This window comes from Alligator mississippiensis, chromosome 3 (genome assembly GCF_030867095.1).
Source record: "Alligator mississippiensis isolate rAllMis1 chromosome 3, rAllMis1, whole genome shotgun sequence".
NCBI lineage: Eukaryota > Metazoa > Chordata > Crocodylia > Alligatoridae > Alligator > Alligator mississippiensis.
Window position 1 is genome coordinate 89,761,382 of NC_081826.1, and position 14,929 is coordinate 89,776,310.

General features: G+C 42.6%; 1 long non-coding RNA gene across 1 annotated transcript; it reads left to right on the forward strand.

The window, feature by feature from the left end:
- The first annotated feature begins 707 nt into the window (after window positions 1-707).
- Window positions 708-13,151, forward strand: LOC132249088 (uncharacterized). Its single transcript, XR_009460483.1, has 3 exons — window positions 708-858; window positions 2,488-2,561; window positions 12,082-13,151. It is a non-coding gene; the product is annotated as an uncharacterized LOC132249088 (long non-coding RNA).
- The last annotated feature ends 1,778 nt before the right edge of the window (window positions 13,152-14,929 follow it).

Genomic DNA, 14,929 nt, shown 5'->3' on the forward strand with positions numbered 1-14,929 from the left:
CAATGGCTGAATCCCCAGAGGGATACTTTAAAGTGTCCCTGGCAAACATCAACTTGGACAGCACAAACTCTGTTTTGTTGATGTCTGCAAGAAAAACTTTCATGAGTTGTGCATTAATAGCCAGTGCTGGGAATCAGTCAGTTTGGATCACTGCGAGTGGAAAGCCACTGTGAAGCAGGACCTACATTACTTCAAGATGGAGAGGGTCAATGATGAGATAGAGAAGAGGTATCAGAGGCAGGTAAGACAAAATGGTACTCAGCATGCTGGCCAAAGCTCAACTTAGTTTGTATGTGCAACTTGCTGGAGGGTTTGCTGAATGAATGAAAGAAGATACTAACCATGGGCATAATTGGGCCCAGTCAGTCCAGCCAGCAGGAGCCCAGCCAGCAGGAGGCCATAATTGCACCATTGCTCACAGTCAGTCCAGCCAGCAGGTGGCTAGACTCCTGCCTTCCACCTAGCCACATGGCTCTGCACTTTCAGCACCCACATGCCCAAGCCAGCCCATCAGCCACCAAAAGCTGCCATTCAGAACCTGGGGCTGACCCCCAGTATCCCCTACTAGCTAGGCCTGCTCTTCCCCAGCTCAAATTGCTGTAGTTCTGGGCACATATGCAGCTGCTGCATCTGGTAGTATACTCCAGCTCAAACTGCTGTGAAGTTTATTGCTTTGCATTTGTGGCAGGGCACTGTGTGTGCCTGCCACTTTAAGGGCCTGGAGCTGGCAGCCACCAGGTGCCTGACGAGGGCAGCCATTTTGGAGGCAAGGGCTGCCTATATAAACAGGGCAGTTTGGCTGCTGGAGGCCAGGCAGCAACATTGTTTTCAGCAGCCCTCCAGCCAGGCAATCTGGAGGTAAGGGAGGAGCTGAAGGGGATGGTAAGGAGGCTCCTGGTCCTGGGCATGACCTAAAACTGCACCCTGCCGGGAGTGGGTGGTCTGGTGGGGCTCTCAGTGGCGTGGGAGCCCCCAGGAAATGCCAGGCCAGTTACCACCCTGGTGAAAGGTGGGTTGGGGTGCCTTAACCCCTTGCCCCCACCACTGGGTGGGTAACCCGGTGTTTGAGGGGCCCAGAGGGCGGACCCTGGGAGAAAGTGAGGGGCTTGAGACCCGACCCGGATGAGAGAGTACCCTTGACTGGCCCATGCTGGGGCCAGGGCCAGGAGGGTCAAAAGGGCCAGGGGCCCACCGTGAGGGACGCCCAAGAGCCAGGGACCTGGGGTCCTGACTGGCCTGGAGGTGGGCAAGGGCTGGTAGCCGAAGGTCCCGGGGGGACCACACCCGATAGGGGAAAATGGCTTCGGGGGGTAGGTAGCCTGGATGAAGGTGGAGAGGCTGCCTGATTGGAGGGATCATGGAGGGGTCCTGTTTGGATGATTCTGGGGCCTGGCGTGGGGGCGGGTGAGGATATGAACATCAAGATGCCATCTGCGAGGCTTGGGCTGCGGTATTGGGGAAGATAGGAGCTGCAGAGAGCGCCCCCTGGCATCGGGGCACTAAAATGGGCAGCCTCCCACTTGAGTGACATCTGTAGATGAATCAATTAACACCAAGGCATGGCGGGCGAGAAGGTGGGCGGTTGGCCCAAGAACAGGTGGGCGGGCCACGGAGATCGGCCCCAAGAAGGTCCCCTGTTACAGCATTAATTGCATATGTAGATTCATCCACTTTCACTCAAGTTATCTTCCATCTTCACCTGAACTATACCGCCATATAAACTAGTCACATTTGTTTGGTTCACAGCTTCAATGGCACTATTCATACAAATCAATTAACATAAATCTTCAAGAATTAAAGAACACATTATGGAAACTTGCTTTGCAATTTTGAGTAATAAACAATGGAAATGGAGACAGAATCTTAAACCCCCAGTTGTGCAATTGACAGTGCCTAGGTAGGCTGCTGCAGACACTGTTAGTTTCCATGGATGTCAGGGAGGCACTATACAGACACAGCAATCTACATGTACACTTCAGGACCTGTTCTTTAAAAAAAAATAAAATCAACAGCTTTTTATTGTTAAAGCTTTTTCTGCTCAAATTAATAAATTTTTAAATAAGCAATTTTTAGAAGTGTATAGTATCGCAGATTTTGCCTGAGATCTGTAACCACCCATGACAGAGAAGTCTAGAGTATAATTTATCAAATAATGTATTTACTACAAACAATGTAAGAATAAGAGCATATTTATTATAAACACTGAAATGATGAATTGGCAATTGTTATGTTTCATCTATACCTGCCATGAATTGACACAACTTCTTAGAGTAAGATGTACAATGACTTAATATTGGATTCGGGTACAATTTTCCGTTTTAGGCTTAGGATTGACAATTATATTGTCATAGTATTTTAGAGCAACAAAATAGTGTCTTCTCCTTATGACAGGAAATCTACTTAATGACTTGGTAAGCAGTGGGGGCAGAAGCAATAATGTCTTATATAAAGCAAAGGCATATTTCTTTTCAAGTATTTTCTTTCTAGCAGAGAAAGCAATCTTCTAGAAGTCAAGATATTTGGATTCTGGTCCTGTTCTGTGCCACTGCCTTTCTGTTCAGGTTTGTAAGAAGTTACTTACTGGCTCCTTGCCTCAATTTGCTTATTTGTGCTTTCAGGATAAGATCTGTCTTACACAATATTGCCTTATGTTTAACATAAATAGGTTTGTAAAGCATTTTTCAATGCTTGGAAGTTACGTGCTGCATGAGTGTTAAGTGTTATTTTATTTTTGTTTGCACTTCAATGCCTTTTTCTTTTCTTACTGTACTATAATGCTACACTTTTTTTTTCTGCACTATATTATAAATGTATGTTCCCAGTGGAACTTGGGCAGATTACTAGGGAGGAGTATAAGAGTGTATTGCTTGGTTATGCAAAAATGAAATCTGAAAACCCAAAGGGCAATTGGAGTTGCAGCTAGCAAGGGACATGAAGGGTAAGAAGAAGGGTTTCTACAACTATGTCAACAACAAGAGGAAGATCAGGGAAAGTGTGAGCCCCTTACTGAATGGGGGAGGCAACTTAGTGACAGATGCTGCAGAAAAGGCTGACATACTCAATGCCTTTTTGACCTCAGTCTTCACAGGCAAGGTCATCTCCCAGACTACGACACCTGGCAGCACAGTTTGGAGAGGAGGTGAGCAGCCAACAGTGGCAAAAGAACAGGTTAGGGACTATTTAGAAAAGCTGAATATGTACAAGTCCATGGGGAAGACATGATGCACCCAAGGGTTCTGAGGGAGTTGGCTGTTGTGATTGTAGAACCACTGGCTGTGATCTTTGAAAACTTGTGGCGATCAGCAGAGGTCCCATACGACTGGGAAAGGGAAAGTATAGTACCCATCTTGAAGAAAGGGAAGAAAGAGGATCCAGGAACTACAAACCAGTCAGCCTCACCTCAGTTGCTAGAAAAATCATGGAACAGGTCCTCAAGGAATTCATTTCTAAGTGCTTGGAGAAGTAGAAAGTGATTAGGAAGAGTCAGCATGGATTTACCAAGGGTAAGTTATGCCTGACCGACCTGATTGCTTCTCTATAATGAGATAACTTGACTCTGTGGATGTGGGGAGAGCAGTGGATGTGATATACCTTAACTTTAGCAAAGCTTTTGACATGGTCTCCCACAACATTCTTGCAAGCAAGCTAAGGAAGTTCAGGTTGGATAAATGGAGGTGAATAGAAAACTGGTTGGATCGTTGAGCTCAAAGGGTACAAATCAATGGCTTGATGTCTAGTTGGCAGCCAGTATCAAGTGGAGTGCACCAGGGTTTGGTCCTGGGGCTGGCTTTGTTCCTCTTCATCAATGATCTGGAAGATGGGATACAGTAACCCTCAGCAAGTTTGTGGATGACACTAAGCTAGGTGAAGTGCTAGATATGTTGGAGGATACGGCTAGGATTCAGACTGATCTAGACAAATTGGAGGATTGAACCAAAAGAAATCTCATGAAGTTCAATAAGGACAAGTGCAAAATCCTGCACTTAGGATGGAACAATCCTATGCATTGGTACAGACTGGGGACCAACTGCCTAAGCAGAAGCTCTGCAGAAGAGGACCTGAGAGTTACAGTGGACAATAAGCTGAATATGTGCCAATAGCGTGCTCTTATTGTGAAGAAGGCTAACAGCATACTGAGCTGCATTAGTTGGAGTGTTGCCAGCACATCAAGGGAAGTAATTATTCCCCTCTATTCAGGACTGGTGAGGCCACGCCTACAGTATTGTGTACAGTTTTGGGCCCCTCACTACAGAAAGGATGTGGATAAGTTGGAGAGAGTCCAGTAGAGGGCAGTGAAAATAGAGGGTTGGGGCACATAGTATCTGAGGAGAGGCTGAGGGAAATGGGCTTATTTAGTCCAGAGAAGAGAAGACTGAGGAGGGATTTGATGAGAGCCTTCAACTACCTGAAGGGGGATTCCAAAGGGGATAGAGCTACAATGTTCTCAGTTGTGGCAGATAACAGAACAAGGTGCAATGGTCTCAAGTTGCAGCAAGGGAAGTTTAGGTTCAATATTAGGAAAAATGGTCTCACTAGGAGGGTAATAAAGTACTGGAACAGGCCCCCCAAGGAGGTTGTAGAACCTCCATTCTTAGAGGTTTTTAACAGCCAGGTGGACAAAGCCTTGGCTGGGTTGATCTAGTCACAGATGGTCCTGCTTTCAGCAATTTATTGATATTACTAGGTAACATATGCTGGTGCTATATATGTATTAGTTAGTGGGTACTCCTGATGGTCCCCATGTCATTTAGTAATCCTTCCAGTTAGCTTTAAATTACATATGGGATGTTTTGGGAGTTTTACTCAAGGTGTGTTGGGTGGGTAAGCATGTATTAGTGAGGGGAAGTGACATCAGTATGTACATTTCTCCTGTTTTCTCTTTTTTTTTCCCCTCTACTGCAGGTCACACCAACTCCCTTTTTACATTTAATATTAGCATGCCATTGCAAATAACCTTGGCACAGCACATCAGAACATATATCAGAGGCAGAACATGTGCTTATTTTTAAGTGTGTGTGTACCAATCAATGCATCTTCATTTAAAATAATAAAATAAAAACTCCTTCTTTAAGAACTTCTTTATCTGCTCATATGTTTCTCCTATTTACGTCCAATGTAAAAAGTGGAAACAGTGTGTCTACACATTCATTAATGAGCTGTAGTTACTGCACATTTAGCTTAGTACTTCCTTAATGAAGTACTAACTGAATGTGCAATAACTACCTTTACTGTGCAGTAGTGCTGGTGCATGGGTTTTTTGTGATGCTCATTGTGCAGTAGCCTAATAACACCGCACAGAAGGTTATTAGCATTTTTTTGACTGGCTTGCTACTGCATAGTGTTGTTAGGCTACCACACAGTAAGTGTCTCATGTAGACATGCCCACAGGTAGCGAGGAAGAGTGTGGTATAGTCTAATAAGGCACGCCCTCCTCCCCTTGAGTTTGAGTCTTTCCTGCCAATATCATTAATGCATTTTACTTTAGACTGGAGCAGACTAAGTCCATCCCACAGACTGGATTAGGTCTGTGGTGGACTCCATTTCCCAGCAGCCCATACATACCTCCCTGTGGCTGGTTTCCATGGAGACCCCAAGAGTGGTAGAGCCATGCCAGTACAGGGCCATGGTTTCCATGGAGACTGGCCCCAGAAGCTCTGGCAGGGCATACAGCTGGGTGGGAAGCTACTTCAGGGCCAGGATCTTGAGATGGTGACAGCATGGTCCGCAGCTGGGGCAGAGTTGTGATCTACTACCCGCACACTCCAGGCAGAGGGGTGTAGGCAGCAGGTCACAGCTCTTCCCTGGCTCCAGAACACACCGTCACCACTGCAAGATTCCAGCCCGAGCCCTGGAGCAGCTCCTCACCCAGCTGTGCACCCTGCCAGAGCTGCTGGGGATGTTCTCCATGGAAACCCTGGCTCCATGTTGTCACAGCCACAGCACTCGTGGGGTCTTCCTGGAAACTGGCTGCAGTGACACACGCAGGGGCTGCTGGGAAATGGATTCTAGCCATTGGCCGCATCCACCATTTTCCCCACCCCTGCTTTAGATAGTCATTGGTTATAAAACAGAAATAACTCTGGCAGCTAGATCCATAACCTAGAGCCAGAGGAATGCCATGAACACTGGATCAGAGTGACACTCCTCATTTGATCTGCTTCTGGATTCTTTGAATCTTGGACTACTGGTTCCCATTGGGCAAGATTTAATGGGAAGAGTGAAGGGGACTCCCACCCAGACCAAGCCTTACCTTAATTTTTAAGATATGCAAATAAACAAGATATAGGAGATAAGGATTTGAATCTCCTCTGGATTTAAAAGGTAGAGAAATATTTTTCTCTAGGTGCCAACCAAGCAAATGAATAGAATATACTAAAACAACAATTATTTAGCTAAGATGACGATATTAAAAGATCTCACAGGTGAACTTTGAAAGACTTCCAGAAACATTTGATTAAGGTCTGAAAAAATCATAGAAAAATAATATTTTTCATGCATAAAAGCACTATACTCAGTTTTTGATACTGCTTGAATGTGTGCAGCTTAAATTCTACTGATTTCCTTAGGATGGGCTTCAAAAGAGACATGTCTTCATTATCAAAGAAACCATATGATTTTATTTTCTATCAAAATTCGTTTGGATACTCCCCTGTGCTTTAAAAAATGCCGACAATTCAGTTCCTGTCAAGTGTTAACCATGAATACCTGCCTCAGGTCAAACGTAACTAATTCATATTTACATTATTATATAACTAGGAATGTCATTAGTATTCAGGATTTTGCTAACTGCTCAAGTAAAAATTGCAACAGGTCTGATATATCAGAAACTAGATTCTTGAGCTGTCCTTCACAAAGAACAACACATTTTCTGTATATGAAACTTTAGTTTCTTGTTGGAAGAGTAGTACTTTGTACTAAAAATGCATAATTTCTTTAAGGGCAAATCCTCTTAATTTTTGGAGTAACATAACATTTTATTTAGTAATGAATTTGCAGGTTTTAATTTGAAAGGAATAAATTTGCCCTGTTATCATAATTAAACCACTTTCATCTGAAAAATAAAACTTTTGTTCCTTTCAGAAAGTAATTTTAAATAATGATATCCCATCTAATTTAATTGTGAAATGTCTGGTTTAATTGCAAATTAACTGAAGAAGGGCTACATGTTGCAATCAGTTTTGATTAAATATGTAATGTTCTTCAGCTACTAAAGATTTTTTAACACTTTATAACTGAGAAAATGAGAATAAATTTTAGATTTTTAAAAGTAACTTTAATGCTTTTTCAAAGCAGGAAATTATGGGAATCTGCGAATCTAGTTATATTCTTGAGATTAATTTAATATAGGGTGACTTTATCTTAACTTTATATCCTTATGACAGTTATGCATACAAAAGGTTAATCTTTTACAGTGTTATGAGCACCAGATTATCAGGTGGTATAAATCCATCTATTTCCATTAACAGCAAACGAGAGGTTGAGTTGCATCACCCATGTGTCTAAACCTGATTATCTAAATTTTCATCTTTTCCATATCATAAATTTATACATAAGAAAAAGCAGCAGACAGAGTCTTTATCTATAATTTAATTTATTATTCAAGCAGAACTTTCTTATAAAGTAAAAACTTCACAAGTCTGGGAGTATAGAGGCAGATTCAGCAAAGTTGAACAACTCTGTCTGGAACACATTTTCTGACAAGTATCCTAGAGAAAGGGTGAATTGGGTAATTTTTATCTAGGTTGGGTGAAACAAATACACACACAAATCTTCCCCCACTGTCTAAAAACACAAAGCAGAACCCTTTTGATGTAATTTAATGTAAGACTACCTAAGCTTGGCGCATGGATAAATGTTTTTGTCTACATGAGGTCAGAATCTTTTTTTTTTTTTAAGGAAATATTTTCAATGGGAAATACTGATCCATCAAAATGGAAGCTTCCCATGGCAGCATATTTGCCTTGACAAATTCATTCAGTCAGAAATATGGAATTTTTTTTTTTTAAATATCCCATTTTGACATTTTTGGAGTGAAGCATTTTTTTTCAGGCTAAAAATCACTTTGTCTTTTGAAGCATTTGTTATGTCTGGTGTGTTTTTTTTGTTTTTTTTTTAAGTAAAAGAGTGAAATAAAAACAAAATGTATCAAAACAATACACTTCCATTGGCCACAAACATTTTTTCCCCTCAGATTTTCAGCTCATGAAAATTTTCAAGATTTTGGCTTTGTCTTATTTCAGTATGAACAAAATCTCAGTTTTCAGTAGGCTAAGTAATCCATCCTATTTCTAATTTAATATATTTATCATTGGTTTATAGTATTAGTATCTGTCATGGGATGTGGTCCCTGGATATGGCTGTGATACCCCTAGGGCTCCCTGACCATGCCAATTCGGCCCAATGAGCACCCTTTCTTGCCCGTCACATCTTGTTGGTAATAAATATGAATAGGGAGGCTGCCCTCAAGTTTACGTTGGGCACGGTCCTGCTGGATCCTGCTAGACCCTGTGGGTTCTTGGACCCCTTTTGGGTCCTGCACAAAAATGGCTGCCTCTCAGGGCACCTTCAGCATTATGGGCTAGATGCATGGCTACAAACCACCCCTTTACCACACCCCAAGCCTCGCAGATGGCATTCACACTGTTCCTCTGAGACCTTAGTTTGACTTGGCCTCTGGTTGTTACTGGGCTCTCCACAGTCCTGCCTCTCTCTTTCTGTGTCCCTTGGTGCTGGAGTCTGTGCACCCCGGATACTGCGCCCACACTGGCACTGGGGTCCCTACTGTGTAGTGGGTTCCCAAATAGGCCTCTTTCTTCCCTAATAGCCTAAATCCAATCCTCCAGTTTACAAACAGAAATACAAAATACAATACCTTTAAATGAATCACCCTTCCCCCAGCACAACATGCCTTGTAGGCCGGGTTTCGGTGAGCTCCTGAAGTCCCTTAACCTTACCAGAAGCAGGAGATGGGCCATCAAGCCTCTTCACTTAGCTTCCTCTACGAGAACTCCTTCCCCCTTAGCTGTGGGCAAAGAACTGACCCTCTGGTCCCGGCTCTGGGGTTTATATATGCCCCGGGCCCTGCCATTTCCAGCCAGCTGACCACCTGCAGGTGTAGGCCAATGGTCTCATTCCTGCTGCCCTGGTAACTTGCAGCTGAGGGGCTCCTGACTGACAGCTAGGGCTTGTTCTCTAGCAGTTTCAGCCCTTAAAGAAGCAGGCACCTGAGTGCCCTGTGACAGTATCAATATAATGTGAGACACTACATCAAGAAAAGCAAAAAGTTGAGTACATGCAAAATGGTTTCTTTCCATGGTACTCATCTGTGGAATTCAGCTATCTTTGAACTATATCTGTGTGTTGCAGAGCAGGATATAATAAATATAATTAACTCAGATTTTGGTGGGCAGTTATTAATACCAAGTGGAAAACACAGAGATTAATTCTATCTTGTTGTGCATTTGGTTACTTAATGGTGTCCAAAGTAAATACATTATGCCACTAAGTTTGAATGGTAGCATTTTCCAACCAACTTTCATAGTTCAGAGGATCATAGGAAAGTATAGCTGACAGGACTTCACAAGGGCATCTAGTCCAGCCCCATGTCAAGGCAAGATCACCTCTGACTAAGCCATCCCAGTCAAGAGTCTGTCTAATCTGCTCTTGAAAACTTCCAAGGATGATGCAACAGGGAGCCAGAGGGCTCCAGTTACTATAAGAGGAAACTGGAGAAAGCTGAGCTAGCTGCATGAGGCTGGTAGCTTGAAAGGAGGCTAATTACTAGGGTACTGGCTACCAGAAAACAAGCAGAATAGTTGCCACACAGAGGAGGCTTCTACTAGGAGAAGTAGTTAGCCTAGGAAAGAGCTGCAGAGCAGTAAACTATGCCAAGGCAAGCTTCTAGGCAGCAGAGTAAAGCCCTAGCATAAAAAGCAGATTGATCATCAGACCCAGAAGGGGGAAACTGGTATGGCTGTAGAGTCACCTGACCAGAAGGTTTGAATTATGGGAGAGCTTGGGTGGGCTGGGCATCCCCCCTCCCATAAGAGACAAGAGCTCCCCTGTAAGATTTGAAAAACATAATGGCGGGGGGGAGGTGGTCAGAATTCTAGGGGATTTTATTAGAGCATCATGATGGGCAGTCCAATTTTTTTGGAGACCCCTCCCTGCCACCCTGCCAAGAGTCGAAGTGTAATTCAAACCATGGGCAGGTCTGAAGAGATACATAAAGGCAGTTTGAGAGAAAGCAGGTAATTGCAAAACAAAGAGCTCTGCAGCAAGCTGGATATAGCTAATGCTGAAGGTCCTGCTGCACTTAGGACTGCTAGCAAGGAGCTGAGAGCTTGCAGAGAGGTGAGAACCCAGGAGTAAGGGCTGCCAGGGTATTTGTTTGCTTATCATAGAGGGGGGGGGGGTGTCTTTTAAAGCAGTAATATACTTTTTCCTTTTGTTTGTCCAGATGGGAAGGCTTTTGTTAAATGTTTGCTTCCCATTTGCATTTTAAATTATACTGGTGGTCCAAGTTGGGACTGAGGTGGAGGTCTCGGTAGCACCCAAGGGCCACATAAGTGTTTGAGTCCTGATGGGGGCCAGGCTCAAGACACTGATAGGCAGCATCTGAGAAGCAAGAAGAAGGGAGATGGGGTTAGAGATTTAATATCTGAGAAAGATGGAGAGATCAGGCCAGGGGCCCACTGACCAGGTTGGGTGAGACTAGGGCTGGGGTCCAAGAGGCCAGGCCTGGTGCAGTGTGTCTAGGCTAAAGGGACCAACCAGAGCAGAGGGCACGGAAGACTGAAGTAGCTTGGTGATTTGTAGGGGCAAAGTGCCCACCTAAGTGATGACTGGGAACACCTTTGAGGCATGGGTATGGCTACAGGGGAGGTCAGAGGCCACAAATGGTCCATATACACAACAGGTGTCGTGGGGGCACGAACAGGCCAGGAGGGATTGTCAGATAAACAATTCTCTTGTTTATATATAATCATAAATTCTTCAGATCTTACATTAACCTACAGCAGCAGCCCTCTGTAAGGGCTATGGCCTTTCTATCCCCCAGTGACTTAAAGGCATACAGAAGAGAGAAAAGAAGTTGGCCAAAATGTCTGTTCTTGACTTTCATGGACATTGAGACTCACAAACCAACCTGCTCTCTTCCTTTGGAAGATGGAGAAGCAAATTCTGGCCTGATTTCTCCCTAATTACCTCTTATCCCACATATCAGGTGATCGTTGCTTTGATTGTCACAGCCTGCCATTGCGCGCCCAGGCAGCATGAAAATTTTCATTAGAGAATAGTTACATTCTTAATTTTAGAACCAAATTAAAATAAGGTTGGAAGCGTTGACTGGAAGTGCTTACTGGACAGATGATTGTGGAATCCCCATCACAGAAAGTCATCCTCATGTTTAGAAATGTTTTCTTAATAGCTAACTTAAATCTGCCTGATTGCAATTAAACCCATTTACAGAGAGAAAAATGGATCATCAACCTGTATATCAATATTTTTTGATTGGAAAACTATTATCAAATGCCCCCTCAGACTTCTTTTCTCTAGAATCAAAAATCCTAATTCTTTCTTACCTTTACTCCCTCTAATAATCAGACCTTGGGGAAACCCACTTGTTGTCAGTTTGACATTGACCCATTGATGATTGCTTTTTGAGTAAAATTATCCAATGGGTTACACACCCATCTTCTGATCTAGACCATATTTCCTTATCTTATTTACAAGCATGTTGTAAAAGACAGGGTCAGTGCCTTACTAAACCATAGCTTCTGCCTATGCAAAACACCCATCAAATTGTCAAAGAAGGAAATCAGGTAGGCAAGGCTTAATCTACTTTCATGCATCTATGACAATTGTTATTAATCACCTTTACACGTTGTAGGAGGTTGCAAAACCTCCTGGCTATTAATGATATAGATCAGTATTTTTTTTGGATATCAATATCTGACTGACCAATCTCATTCTAATTGCAACTGTTCATTTTTTTTACTCTGGGGTGAATCTCATCATGCTCTGATTTGAAAATATAGTTTATCTTAGTTATCCCTCATTTGTTTTTTTTCTCTATTCTAGACTGAATACCAACTCCTGGTCTTTGATGCCAACTATGTTCTTCATCTGATAGTTGACCTTTTCTATAAAAACAAGGAAAAAAGGCACTAAAGCTTCATCCTTCTCTGCATCATCAATTATTAGCTGACTTCCTGCTCAATAAGAGACTTACACTGTCCTTGGTCACTTTCTTATTTCTAATATATTTATAGAATGTATCTTACTGATTTTTTTATATCCCTTGTTAGCTGTATCTCAATTTATGCTCTGGTTTTCCTGATTTTGTTCCTCCATATTTGTGCTACACTCTTAGATATATACTCATTAATATAGCTAAGTTTCCATTTTCTGTAGGAATCTTTCAAGTTTCATGTAATTGTTTAGGCTTTTGGTTTTTCCCAGTGGTGCCCAACCTTTTCACCCTGTGGGGCCACATAGGCGGTGCCAAGTCTACCTCCATGGGCTGGATCCAGCTGGTGGGCCCAAACCAGCTACAGGAGGTTGCACAGCCCAACCATGATCTCTCTGCCTGAGGCAGGGGTGGGGAGCAGTACTGCCCTGATCTGAAGGTGCAGGGGTTGGGGGAGGAGCAGCCCAACCCATATCCAGATGAGCAGGGGGGAGCAGCCCAGCCCTGATCTTGCTGCACAGGTAATGTCCTGGATGAGACTGGATCCAGTTGTGTGGAGCTTCCACCACTCGCTCCTGCCAAATTTTTTGATCTGTGGTGGTTCCCGCAGACGACATGTCATGGCTTCATGGGCCAGAGGTTGAGCATCTCTGGCTAAGCCAACAAGGCCTTTTGCTACACTTCGTATCACCATTCATAATGGGATAACATGATCCTGTGCTTTTAATATGAACTCTTTAAGGAACAACCAACTCATCCTTTCCTTAGGCTTGGGATCCCGCCTACCAATTCTGAGTTTGTTAAAGCCTTCTTTTCTGAAGTCCAAAGTTTTGATTCTGCTATTCTGCTTTCTACCTTTCCTTAATATCATGGACTCTGTTATTTCTATTGTTCTCACCCAAATTGCCTTCCGCCTTCAGATTCTCTACCAATTCCTATCAGTTGCTATACAGCAAATCAGAAAGAGCCTCCTTTCTGGTTGGTTTCTTCACTATCTGAATAAAAATATAGTTTAAAAAAAAACCAACAAAATTTTGTTGCATTGTGGGTCTACCCTCTCCACAAAAATCATGGTAATGAATGTCCCCCATAACCATCAGGTGTGATTTAAATGTTTCAGAAAGCTTTTTAAAATAAGCCTTGGTTAACTCCTTCTGGGTTGGCGGTCCATCATAGACATTCACCAAGACATCTCCCTTGCTGATTTCTCACTTTAATCAGAGGCTTTTAACAGCTCTGCCTGATGCTTCAGTTTTTGGACCTCAAAATAGGTGCATATATCTAATATGCAAGGCAATAGCTGCTCCTTTTCCCCCCTCCTACCTTTCCTTTCTGAACCAGCTGTACCACTATACCAGTTTCATGAACTATCCCACCATGATCAGATTTCTGCGTTTGTGCTAGGACTTTCAGGTCTGATAGTTTTATTTTCTATATTTTTTGCATTAGTAAATGTTTGTCATCAGATTCCTGCAGCATTATGACACAAGGCACCAAAATCTACAAGACACCAAGGACCTTTGCATTGCCCTGATGGTACAAAAGGATACTAAATCCATCTGAGATGTACAGAAGCTTCTAGAATGAGAATCTTTGGCTGCTGCAATGTTGGCACAGCTACCCTCACCTACTTCTCACTCAGTGCAGAGGTTGTGTCATATCAGGCTTAGCAGTAGAGCTCTTTTCAATAATCTACACACCAGTGTGAATTGCTCAAAATTATGAAGAGAGTTGAGCTGTCTCCAGGTTTTCTGAGGACCTCAGGAGCATGATGGTGGCTGAAATCCACATGTGCAGCTGAGGATAAGAAGCAGCATTGTAGTTTATATTATATTACCTCTTTTATTGTATGGACCAGATTTTGAAAATCCAAAAAGATTTTACTAGTTACTCTAAAATCACATTTTTATTTCTCTAAGGTTGGGTAATGTTTTTATTTTTTCCCTGTAGCATTATGTTCACTGAAATGCATCATATCTGATTATTCTATCATCAATTGGCAGTGAGGGAGTGAATTTATCACTCCCAAGAAATGTCCTTTTAGTTTTAGTTTCCAGAAATGATTCCATTCTGTTATGAGATCACGGGCCTAGGCAGATGGCAAGTACTGGTGATCATACTGTGCAGTTCTGAAAAAAGCATCTGCAAACAGAAGCTTTTGAACCCTCCAAATTAGTCTCAGATATGCAGCCTGCCACAAATGGCAAATTAAGAAAATAAAGGGTAATTCAACATCCAAATAATGAGAGCCCTAGAGAGGTGAATCCAGCCAATTTAAACCAAGATAAGAATGTCAGGGACAGTTTTAATATTTTGGGGACATTTTAATATTGCATAGGAATATAAAATGTCTCTAATACCTTCCTTTTAATTGTAAAACTGTGAAAGTGGCAGAAAAATAGTCATTTTACCCCAATAACAAGGGTGAGTAATGAGAATCCTTTCTGCTTTTTGAACAAATGTCACAATAAATGTTACCATTGTCAGCACCTATTATTAAAAGTCCTTTTGTAAAAGAGGAAAAGGAGGTAGAACAATGTTTCAGTAATAGTAAGCAAATGAGCCAAAATCATAACCAAAACAACACAAACTGCTATTACTTTGACCACTCTCAAAGGCCTTTCCACCCCTTTCCAACAGTAACTCTAAACAAGAACAGCAATTTGGTCTATACGCATATAATCCTTCAGTGTCTCATTTCAGTTATAAATCATTTCCATTTGCCATGGAAAAACATGG